The following is a 12,761-nucleotide window of genomic DNA, read 5'->3' as shown; positions in this document are numbered from 1 at the left end:
AATACCCTCGACAAACCCGACAAGCAGCTAAATCACACACCCCTACACGGTAGAGATCTCTAGATGTAAGAGAGCTTTCTACTCCAGTAGTTTCCAGGTCCCTGCTTCCCCAACTTTACTGACATGCAGAAGTTTCAGTGTAACATGAACCGACATCTTGCTGCCCAATTCCCTACATAGTATCCCAGTAGCTCATGTCCCTGATAATAGCCCTCTACACTAAAGTGGCAATGTGTCTTGTTTGGGGTGAAAATGTAATAAAAAAAAAAATTTTTAACTCGAGGATAGTGTTTAGTTGGCATTCAAGTTCTCTCCAGTAGGCATTTAAGTTCTTTCTACCACATATGTGTGTATGCATGATGATGCGTGTGTGTGGTGATGGGCGACAGGGTCAAATGTTGGCGGATGATATCAATTTGTTTAATTACAATTCACTTATGGAAATATTGTATTAGCAGAAAAAGAAGATAAAATTGTTTGCTTAGCAGTGGAAAAATTGAATTATCGTCTATAAAATAAATCTCACCTCTCTGTTTAAATGTATGTATGTATGTATGTATGTCGACAGAGGCGACGAATTTTCACGAGATTGGTATCATTTTGAAGCTTGACGTCTTGGATGACAAATATGGAAAAATTAGCCAAAAACATAAATTCTGTCACCCTCAACTGGGCAGTTTTCTACGAGGAGGGGTTAATTTTTTGCAAGCCATTTTTGCAAGTCATCATATCGGTTGGATTAACGTTGCCTAATTTTAACGTTACAAACTTCCGGTTGCATCATGGAGACATCAGATGTTCTTTCACTTTCTTTTCCTCCTTCGAGTCACGGGTTCGAGCCTGTCTGCCTACTACTACTATTTTTTTTTTTTTTTGCTCAACACGCACCTCCATACACTCGAGCAACGCCGGGCACCCAGGCTAGTTTAAAATAAGTCAAAAGTTGAAGTTAAACTTTCACAGAAGCGACTGGATCAAAAATCCAGTAAACATGATTCCTGTGATATCCTGGCACATTGAGCTTGGAGTATTAAACTGGAATATTTTTTAAAGCCATCTGTATTTCATTTCATATTGTACTTTGTGCAGAAGAAACTGGTTCAAAAGGTCAATGCGATGAGTTAAAATGACCTCTATAATATTCTGGGTCATTACATTTGAATTATTAATATGCAATTGTTCTTGAAAAACTCATATGCGTTTCGTTTCATACTGTATGGCAATGAATTGTTCAATAGCTCAGAAACCCCTGCGAGTCTTTAAGTATAAACATATTTTTTAATTTATGAAGTGGGGTTATTATAAAGTAACACAGTATTGCTCACTTTATTCTCTACCTGAAAACTATACCTCATTTCTACTTCTGGTGTGACATCAGCGAAGAGTTTTAGTAAAGGGAGATAATTTAAAACTAAATACATACTACTGAAAGGTATAAAGAAAGAGAAAAGGATGAAAAAGAAGCAACACAGTAGAATTTCGAACTGATGAAGTTCCAGTGAAAATATTTACTATGCAAATCCACTTGAGTTTCCATTATATGCATCAGCTAAGTTGCACTCATTTTCTTCCATCTCACATTAATCTATCAAGTTAGGGCAAAAGTTTTTGCTGGTTTGTAGAACGGTTTTTTTTTTAATCATTGTAATTTATTTTCAGTATACTGTTATGTCACCATGATTAATTTATAACTTTTTATTTCAGATTATTAAAGCATCATTCAAATTTTTCTGCAATATTCTCATTCATGTAAACTCAAAAACGATCTTCTTTAGTTAACAGAAAGGGAGTCATCTTCCATCATGATAATGCTCGTCCTCATACAGCATTGCTGACTAAAGATCTCTTATGACAGTTTAATTGGGAAATCTTGCCCCAACCCACATATTCTCTTGACCTAGCTCATTCGGATTATCACTTATTTAAAAAAAACAAACAAACAAAAACATTTAGATGGCCTTAAGTTAACATCACAAGAGGAGATTGAACATGACTTAGATTCATATTTCACATCAAAACCTAAAGAATTTTAAGAGCAAGGAATTTATAAGCTTTTTGACAGATTAAGTCGAGTTATAGAGAGCAAAGGTCGTTATTGCTATGAATAAAGATTTCCAAAAAATGCAGTTTTTCATTTTCAAGGTGAAATTCGAAATTGGTAAAAACTTTTATGCTAATTTAATAAAAAAGAAAAAGAAAACTCTTTCTTTCAAACTCTATTTCCATACATTATCGTTACATATGAATCGTTCCTTTTTATCAATGAAGATAAAAAGAACGAATCATGCAACACAAAGCAACGGTTTTTATTAGCAGACAAATAAAACAAGGTCCTCAGAAGATATTCTTCCTCACTCTGTTGAGTACGAAATAAGGTTGTTAAAATAACACTCGAGATGATAACAAGAGTCCGAATAGTCCAACATTAGTAACTGACCAATTGGAGATATCCACTGTGAGTGTGTATCACATTAGAAACAGACACTGAAAGACAGGACAGGAGATCAAAGATTTTTGATAAGTAAACGTTTATTTTGCTATATTTGTGTCATATAGCTTACAGATGGATTTCCTTATTTTGTTCTTTAGTCCTCACATTCCATGAGCGATGTTTCGACAAAGAGGAAAGAATTGCTGTTTTCTGGATCGGAATCTACCCATATAACATTTATTGTAGTTTTTGACCTTGAAGTGATATTTTTGTTAGCCTCTTAGATCAAGTGGCTTGTTTGGAGCAATTTCCATTTAAAAGAAATTCTGTGGAAAACTTCTCCCATTAATTATAATTAATTATAATTATTCAATTAATTGTTTCAACACATGATCTTTTAGAAGATAAATAGTAATTAGCTGAGTTTTTGCTGTGAATGTTTTACAGAAGACCAAAGATTGGAACTCATTCGAGCGCCTACAATGAGCATAACGATTAGTGTTGGGACAATTAAACGGAATCTGAAACTGGAAACATCAGAACATTTGATGATATCGGAATCGGTATCACAATTGGAAAAATTTGTGCCTATCTTAAAATGCCAAAAACGATTCTTTTAATTGTTTTTTTTTATTTGATTTTGTTTTAAACAAAATCAACTAAAAAAAAATCTTCCACTGTTGGTAGTAATGATAAAAAATAAATATTTATCGATTTTAATCAAACAGTAAAACTAAAAATCTATAAATCATCATCCACAAGTTTATTTTTATGTTTGAGAAAAAATATCTGCACATTTAATGTGTGTTTTTATGGAAATCAGGAAAAAATAACAACTATGATTAAATATTTAGAAATTTATAAAGAATCGGAATCGGAATTTAGTATGGAATGAGTAATCGTACTGAAATCAGGAAAAATACTACAATCGCCCCATCACTAATGACAATACAGTAGAGAAAGACTAGCAAAGCACTTTCCTGTGAGAAATGGGATGGTAAGAAATAAAAGAGATCAACTTCGCCACTAGACTTCAAAGTCAATTTTATACTCGATCAAAACAAGAAAGGATCCACCTCCCCAAATGTGGCAACAGTACTCTATCTAAGGATGTATTGAACTCTTATACATATAGAAGACAGAAGGATTCCTGAGTTCGACAAGATACACCCGAAGAAGGTCGGAGGTTACATCTGCTGAAATGTTGTGAAAATAACACTCGAGATGAGAACAGGAGACTGAATAATCCAAATGATACAAATTTTGCATGTGTCGAGGTATGCTACCACCGAATGATGATAAAACAAATCCATGGTAGACAAGTTAGGCAGAGACTGAAGTTTTTTGTACCAAAAACAGGTGCGTTGCTGAAATGATTCAAACTTTATTAATGATTTCCTGGGTGGCAGTTTTTTAGGAGAAGCACTCTATATACGCATTAGGTTTCACACAGTTACAATATGTTGCTTTTGTTATATTTTAGGGTCGGACTTTATTCTCATTACCAAATAGCCTAAGAGTGTCTGAACATTACAAACCCATCCTGAAGCGGCATTTCAACTATTAGATTGATACAAAAATAATGTCGTTATTTTTATCAGATATATATACGTCAAAAACGACATTATTTTTGTACAAGCCTAATAGTAGTGATATAAATGTTAATACTGCACAAAATTAAACTTCAAACCATATAAATTGATTTCGGAATGCATAATCAAGAGTAAGTGCATATTAAAATACAAACCTGCTAGAATTTTTGAAACAATGTGCGTCTTTATATCTTTATACAGTAGAACCCCAGGATACCGTGGCCCTAGGATACGTTTTTTTCAGGTTATGATGTGGAATATGATGCTTTTCCGGCCCCTGGTTATGGTATTTGCCCCGCCTTACGGTGTTATTTATTTGATCATATATATGTGTATAATATACTGTACGGTATCTTGTTACTAATTTTTAATGCCGTAGCCTGGGGTTCTACTGTATATATATTTATCATATCTCTTAATGAATGAACTATGGTATTTAATTGATTACTGGCACTTAGAAAGCGTTAACCTATTTATGTATGGCGTCTGACCAGTTGGATAACGTCTTAACGAGATTCAAGAACCAATTTTAATATATACTTCCATTATTTATATATACTTTCGTTCCTGCAACCTTAGTTCCTGTTGATCTAGATCTTGGTCACATCTTCGCTAACTGGACCTATCTAGGACACCTCATCATATTTCAGGGGTCCACATCAATCTCCTTGTAACGTCATCCTATTCTGTCCTGGCTCCAGTTTTCACATCTCCAGCCTTTTCAGCTATCAAGTGTCCAGGTGCAGTATTTCCTATTTCTCCAACCTTACTGTTATCAGAATCTTGAATGATTGACATTCTCTGGCTTCCTCTACATTTTTCTGATATATTTATGGTGAAATAAATAAACTCTTCTTAACAACTATCCATCTGCTTTTGTCCTTTCTTCTTTACTATTTGTTGCGATATATTGCCTGGATCTTCTTGATTGTGCAGTCAATCGGCACTCAGCCAATTAGCCTGTTGCAACAGTCATTTAAGGCGAGAGGGATAAACTATGTGCTTCCCTTTGTTTCATAAAATGAAAGGAAGAACGTAATCTTTTCATACAAACGCGCACCTGTGCATCTTTAATAATGAGTGCTTATGCATGCATTAGCTATTGCTAGTGAGTGATCAGGAAACAATTCAATTAAATAAAAGTGTCACCCGACGAAGACTCCAAGAAGTATTCACCAATACATAAGTGTAGTTCTACGTGATTCTGATTACAGACCACTTAAGAAAGTTCAGCAGCTTGGCATTGATCGTTTATTTCTTTTCTACAAGTAAATAAAAAACAAAGGAAAAAAATTCAAAGTCTCCAGGGAAATAGGTGTGGCGTGCACCCCAAACTGTGTTTCTTTTATATCCGCGGGCCACAGTCTGTTTCTGGCAGTAGGGTAGGTGCCCTTTCCGCTTGCTGTCTCCTGCAAGAAAATAGTTCAAGTAGTCTGTTCAGCCTGATAGTTAAGTTATAAATCCTATAGGCAATAAATAAAAACTCCAGTCGTCAGTTCTTGATTTTACAATAATTATATTATCAAATGAAACTTCTAACTATAATGTTTTGGTACTATACAGTGAAATTAAATTTCAAATACATTTTTTCAACAACACAAATATTTACAGTTCTAAATAAAAATCTATCTGCGACAAACGATTGTTTTGTTTCCCCCTCTCTCTCTCTCTCTCTTTCTCTCTCTCTCTCTCTCTCTCTTATTATTCCCATCGCCTGGTGGGCAGTGAGAGTCGGGTTTACCAGGCGGCATGGGGAGGAAGTGTCAGCAGTTGGGAGCTAGTTCAGACTCTGCTAAAATTTGCTCATCCCAGTGTTTTTGTATCAAGTACCAGTGTAGATCTGGCAGACCAGGGTGTTCTTACCCCACCGATCAGTAATCACTACGTAATAATCCATTCTTTATTGATTGATCATGGCCACATTACATAATCATGCAGTTTCCTAACAAGTTCTCACGCCGAGCCAATTTTGGTCCTTGACCTCAAAGATCATCCCAGTGAACCTAAAACAATACTCACTACCATTCTCACGAATTACATGGTTTGATTAGCAAAAACAATATTAATATCAAAATATTATTATCAATCTCAAATCTGCTCTGCTGAAGTTATTTTTCCTTGTTTTGGTTTGAGTCATTAACCAAACAAATGGAGTCAGCAAGACAATTGGGAATTGCCCGGGATTGTTCACATAAGGAAAGCTCTAACTCAGCTATATTATAGCTGTTATTACTGTAAAATCCGCTCACTATGGGTGGTTGGGTCACAGAAGCTTTTTTTTTTACATCCAGTCTTCAATTTTTCCATGTGTGCGACCGTTGATTTGTATTGCGGCCTTGTCTAGTGGCTGGACAAATAAAAATCATGAATGAAAGCAGATTTGTTGGTAGTTTGAAAGGTTTTATTGGAGAGAGAGGTTCGTTCACAAGAGGAGAGACCAAAATTAGTTCCTTATAAAAGAAGGCTAAAATTAATTCTTTCTTATTTAATTTTCTTATTTCGCTTAAAAAATGTTCGACAAATGGAAAACTCTCCAGGAAATTTCTCTTAGATTTTTATGTAACAATGTAGAAATCAAGATCAGCTGCTTCCTTATTACAAACTGCTCAAAAACTGTTCCAATCCTCAAATATGTGATCATTGCTTATCTCATCTGACACCTGCTTCTAGTGTGTTTTGTCTAGGGAGATGACCTCTGAACCTTTGCATGAATTACACTGGTTGCATCTCCATTCGCCACCAGGCTGTCCGAACATGTACACAATATAATATTCTTGAAATTCATATCGTTAGATATTCACTGGGCAATGCCGTAAGGTGTACTGATCGACGATTATTATGATTGTTATTAATATTGGTAAAAAAAGAATGTCAGAAAGAATGTTATCATAGCAACATAAATATTTACAGATAAAATTATTTATGTTAAAATGTTTTAATAGAAAAGAATTTTAGAACACAAACAATAATTTAAAAATAGGTTTGACCTCTAGAGTCTGATGTAGCATAACGTAGAGGTCACATAGGCTTTAAGAGAGGGCTTGAAATACATGTATCAATTTTTTTTTTAGTAAACAGTTGGGAGTCAGAAAGAGCAGACCGAGTCAGTGGCCAAGAGGAGAAACACGGTTGATGGCTCCAAGTAGGGGAAGGTGTCGAGTGTACTAGTCTTGGACCACGAGTTGTACAAATCTTCATTTGCAGCTTTTATGAGGATCTGTCAAATCAAGACCAAAGATGGATTAAGTATGTTTTTTTTAACAAGGGAATCATCACTTATCAAGGCCCAGAGGCCACTCGAGGATAAGGATTAAAGAGTATACAGTGGTCAAAAGGACAATAACATAGTAATCGTTAGAAGTGTAAATTTGGTAAAATTGGATTACTTAAGCAGAACAGCTCATCAGGAACTTGTTCACATTGGACTTGAAGATGGCCGTATTGTAGTCAGCGGGAAAGCAGGCAAACGGAAGACAGTTTTACAGGTTTGCAGTTCTAAGAAAGAAGCTTTGTTCATGGAATCTACGTTTAGGTTTAGGCACAGATAAAGAGTGGGGGAAATTATTGATAGTGTCTTCAGCCAAACAAGTGTTTTTTGTGAATCTTTAGCAAGGGGGGGAGACCATAGATTGGAGCTCAGACGAGCACTTTCTATGAAAATAATGATAAAACAGAGATAGGCTCGCAACGTCTCTTCTGTGAGAAAGAGGTTGCAGAGAAGAGAAAACGGCATTCCCCACAGGTTACAAAGTCTATTCTGAACTCTGGCAAGGCAAGATAAGGTCTTCCTAGCAGCTCCTGCCCAGATGTGACAGCAATATTCCATCCTTGGACATACCTGGCTCTTATATAGGTAGAGTGTTTCCATTGGCTGATGTAAAACCTCAGAAACTATTATTTGTCCCTTTCTGTTGTAAATGTTACATGTCCGTTGTTAAATTATATCTGTTAATATATCAGCACTGTCGTAAGTGTTACGCATGCATCAATTCAATGAATAATAGAAAAACTGGATTAGACAATCACAACGCTAGACGCTAGACACACGTATATACACACGTCAAGTGCTGACTAAAACATAAACAGAGTTTTATAAATTAAAAATTAAAAAAAAAAAATTAAATATTAAAACAAAACATTTTATATTAAAATTGTATAAGGACAAAAGTTATTTTCAATTAATAAATGTTATTTAGCAAATTCGTATCTGGTGAAAAGTCAAAATGTTCATAGTGTGAATAATATATAAGCATATGTAAGTAATTTACGTATGTGAGTATTTGGCAGCGTGAGACTTTGTATGTGTGTTGGTCTACCTAGTTCTTGTTAGTGCATGTATAGCAGTTCATTTCTGTTTGCTTGACAGTTGCTAATGTGTAAAAATATTTGCCTGAGATGAAGGTTTGTATGTGAGTCATTGAAGGTTTCTTTTTGACTTGTCTCTCCTGGATGGTGTTGAGCAGACGTTCTTGGGTTCTTCCGTGCATGGGTAGCTGGTGAAGTCTTGAGAAAACTGGTTTTGTTGATCAGGTCTTATAGAAATTTTTAAATTCGCGTTGGCTTATTACTTTCACATAGACGTGTTACTTTGGAGGATTGAAGCGATTCTCATTGGTTTAAAATACTTTGAATTAGCATATTCCTGTGGAAACTTATGTGATAAAGAAATTAAATCCAAACGAAGCAAAGAAAGAGAGTAGGAATTAGAGACGTTTGCTTTTTAGAATTCATTAGAATCGCTTTGCAATTGCAACTACAATTTCGTTTTTTTGTGTCAAGAATTAAACAAAGATATTTACATTTTCTCTCTGTATCATGTCCACTTCCCCATGTATCTGATATTTCTCTATCTTTATCTTATTTATTTATAAACCCTCTCCTCTTTGTCTAGAAGTGTAAAAAGCAAGAACAAAGATGGCGTTCATTACTTAAAGAAATGTTTAAAGGTCATATTTACATTTATCAAACATTACGAAACAAATTGTTTAAAGGTCAGCGTTATTTAAGAAAACACCTGCGTCATCGGGTGAGATTAATTGTAGTTTATGTATAGATCATTTTCAAGCCATTCAAAGGATTTTTCATCACCTATACATGTGATACAAGGCCTTTCATCGGACATTTCTATTGACTGACCGGCCAATAAAAAAGCTGTTTTGTTTAAGATGTACTCTTTTTCAGAAATTTGATACATTTCCTTGAATATTAATTTATGAGTATAAGTACAAAATGGCATGAAAACAAAATCCTCAGTCAATATGTGCACTAATATTCATATAAATAACGTGGCAAGTTTTAAAAAAAATAATAAAAGAAAAAACGTTTAAAATTGGAATGTTAAAAAAGAAAGAAAGAAAGAAAAAATATGTAATATAAATATAGAAAGTGGAAAGAAAAAGAAAAAGAAAGAAAACGTCTCGTCATGTAAATAGATTGAAGGTTTTTTTTACTTGCTATTTGCTTCCTCAATTTTCCTAAGCACTTAAACTGGATTCGTCCGACAGTTTTTAACTCACTTACTTTGCATGAATATATATATATATATATATATATATATATATATATATATATATATATATATATATATATATATATATATGTGTGTGTGTGTGTGTGTGTGTGTGTGTGTGTGTTATATATAACACGGAAATTACATAATTACTTATTTAATTATGTAATTTCCGTGTTATATTTTTATGTTATTGCTCTGTTTACCACATTGAGCTCTCATACCCGGATTTCCTCCTGGAATTATTCCATTATAACACTATATATATATATATATATATATATATATATATATATATATATATATATATATATATATAATAGGACAACAAGAGAATGAAATGAAGACACAAAACTATATATAGGTAGATACAGAATGGATCATTTATTGAATAATGGAATACAGGCAAAATTTGGGGGATAGAAGGGACTCTTTATGCCAGGGCATTTCGAAGCCTAACGCTTCTCATCAGAAGAGTAGAGAAGGTGCTAGGTAGCATGGGGGAGATGCAGCGTCTAGCGTAAGCTTCGTTAGGGATGAAAAAGATTATGATGATATATATATATATATGTATATATGTACCTATTTACTATGCCTCCCCACGGGACAGAGTTAGACACCAGGATCGTTTTTTAACGTGGAGAAAAGGTACAAAAATAAAAATTGTCTCAGTCGTGAAGGATTTCTCCTCCACCGAAAGAGAACAAGAAATAGAAGTGCAGCATCTGAAGAACATATACTACACTTTGATCTTGTCCCGAAGGCCAAGAAAAGAATATATGTATATATGTAGATGATGTTATATATATATATATATATATATATATATATATATATATATATATATATATATATATATATATATATATATATATATATATATCATAAAACCATTTCAGAAAGTAAGCGTTTACGCATATTATCGACTTTTTAATCAAACAAATAATTGAAACCATTGCCAAAAGGGAAAATATGATGGAAAAAAATTAAATCTACTTCATTCGAAACTTTAACCCTGATCTAATAATTATTTAAAAAAAAAAAAAAAACATTTTCACCTGATCAAAATGATAAGTCCACTGATAATTTATCTAACAAAAGGCAATTATAAATTACTAAAAAAGGTCTCAGTATTTAGTATAGCCTCCATTATTATGAATTACTTCAAAAATTCTCTTCGGCATGCTTGCGACTAAGTTTTTTATCAGTTGCGAAGGAATTTTATCCCATGTACTGAAAACTGAATCAGAAAGCTCCTTTATCGAATCATACTGGGTTCCATCCTTGAACACTTCTTTTGCCATCCATCCCCAAATATTTTCAATGGGATTGAGGTCCGGAGAACATGTAGGATGATCTAACAATTCTATATTATTTGAAGAAAAGTATTCTCGTGCTTGTTGAGAAGTGTGTATCGCAGTGTTGTCTTGCAGGAAAATCCAATTTCTTCCACACAAACGTGGACCTTCAGTCCTGATAGAAGCATTTTCAAGCATTGAAATGTACTTCAATGATGTTTGCTGGACTTTCACTACTTGCAACTTGAGGGTCCCAGCTGACGAGAAAGCACCCCAGATCACTAAAGACCCTCCTCCACTATGTCGAGTTGAAAAAGTCTCTTTGGGCAAATTTTTATCATGCCAATAGTGTTGAAATCCATCTGGACCATCTAGATTAAACTTTTTCTCATCGGTGAAAATTGCATTTTCCCACTTCTCTTCATCCCAAGTTTGGTATTTGGCGGCATATTTAAGTTGGTTAGTTTTGTGCTGTTCAAGAAGACGTGGTTTCTGCAGCTGCTTTAAATGATTTTTATTTTCAGATGCCTTCTGATGGTTTTAAGACTACATTCTGCTGCTGTTTGGCTTTTCAACCGACTTGAGATCATACTGGAGTTTTTTTTAAACTTCTTCTGATACGGCGATCCAGTGATGGGGTTATTTCTTTTGGTCGACCTGGACTCTTTTTGTGCCCATATTGATCTGTATTTCTTAAAACATTTGTGATGACCGTTTTGCTACGATTCACTTTGTTTGCAATGGATCTATGGGAGAGTTCACCCCTATTAAGCTCAAAGATCCTTCCTCTCTCAAACTCTGATAATGCTTTCCCTTTTGCCATTTATAATTTAGTAAGATGTTTTTTATCTACTAACAAGTTGCTTTTAGTAACATAGAAAGCTTTTCGTATTCATTTTTTCAAAACAAGTCGATTTTATTAAAATGGTCTTATCATTTTGACCAGGTGAAAATGTTTGTTTTTTAAAAAATAATTATTAGATCATGGTTAAGGTTTCGAATGAAGCAAATTTCATTTTTTTTCCATCATATTTTCCCTTTTGGCAATGGTTTCAACCATTTGTTTGATTTAAAATTCGATAATATGCGTAAACGCTTACTTTCTTAAGTGGTCTTATGATTTTGACCAGGACTGTATATATATATATATATATATATATATATATATTTGCAAAAATCAAGGCAACCAAATATAAAATGGGAACAGCATATGTTGTATTTTCTTATGCATTACAATTGTTTCATAACCATTTGTACAAATTCAAATGTTATATCATTAAAAAATATTCCAAAATAGCTACTCTTCAAACAGTAAAATATATTTGTTATACATATATGAATACATTCATAATCCCTATTTTAAAAGATCAAGCAGTTGGACAAACCTATATCCTAATTTTCATATTTTATTTTTTCATTTTTTCTTTTTCATATTTTTTAGATTGCCTTCACATTGATTCTTTAACCCACTTTCATATTTCTATTTTTTATATGAAACTTCAACAATTTTTATATTCAATTAATGTTTTAATGCTTTTAAAAAATCCCCAATTTATTTATTTTATTGATCTATTTCCCAAATACTAATCTACAACTTTAAATTCTAGTTTCTATTTATATATTTAACTATTCTTTTCTCAATCCGCCATAGTTTCGTATAAATTTTATTTACATGTTATGATGTACTAGTTGACGTTTTTTTTTTCATACATTATTTCTTAAGAGGGAATTATTATTAAAAAATTTATTTAAATAATATTAATTAACATTTATTTTCATCCCTTACTGTACATGTCAATAATTTAAGTTTTAAATTTAGCTTATTAAGTCTTATCATTATCTAAGTATTATATTTTTATTTTTAATCCCTACTATCAATTATCCTTCCTAATACCGTTATGTTGTAAGGGAGATAAGTCACTTTTCACAAT

The sequence above is a fragment of the Euprymna scolopes genome, chromosome 29 (genome assembly GCF_053919585.1).
Source record: "Euprymna scolopes isolate OS-2025 chromosome 29, ASM5391958v1, whole genome shotgun sequence".
Taxonomy (NCBI): domain Eukaryota; kingdom Metazoa; phylum Mollusca; class Cephalopoda; order Sepiida; family Sepiolidae; genus Euprymna; species Euprymna scolopes.
Note: the sequence above shows the minus strand (reverse complement) of the source record.